The sequence below is a fragment of the Morone saxatilis genome, unplaced genomic scaffold (assembly GCF_004916995.1).
Source record: "Morone saxatilis isolate NCDOM2014 unplaced genomic scaffold, NCSU_SB_2.0 Contig7, whole genome shotgun sequence".
In the NCBI taxonomy this organism is placed as follows: Eukaryota; Metazoa; Chordata; class Actinopteri; family Moronidae; genus Morone; species Morone saxatilis.
Window position 1 is genome coordinate 4383077 of NW_023340246.1, and position 550 is coordinate 4383626.

The window sequence follows — 550 nt, forward strand, 5'->3', positions numbered from 1 at the left end:
AAGGTGGATTGCATAATGCAATATCCACAGTGACAATACAGAAGAACATTAATCTCTTTGCAAACTTTGGGAGTTCAGGAGGATAGGTAAAATCTGTAAAAATATCAATACAAGGCAGTGAAAAAAAGGAACATGCTGATCAAATTTAATTTACTCAGTTTCAATAAAATGCAGTTTTAACAGGTGTATTTTGTATTTTATTACAGTTGGACCATAAAGCTTTTGGACAAAATGACACAAAGACAGCATATACACTGGATATGAAACTCCCAATGCAGATAAAAGAAGGCTCAGGATTGTGCATATCACCACATGGAACATATACAGATAGGTGCCTTCGAGAAAGATAAATTAGTTTTGTTCACAGAAATGTACTTCATCTTCAGTTTTTTAAAACATGTTTTTCTGCTTGTTTTTTAATGTGATCTGGTGTCACACACAATCCAAATGTTTTTCCTCTCTGCATTGGGTTTATACTGTCACAATGTAGCTGTTTTCACACTACAGGAGTAGAGTAGATATGCTACGCTAAGCAGGGTTGGGCCTGGTT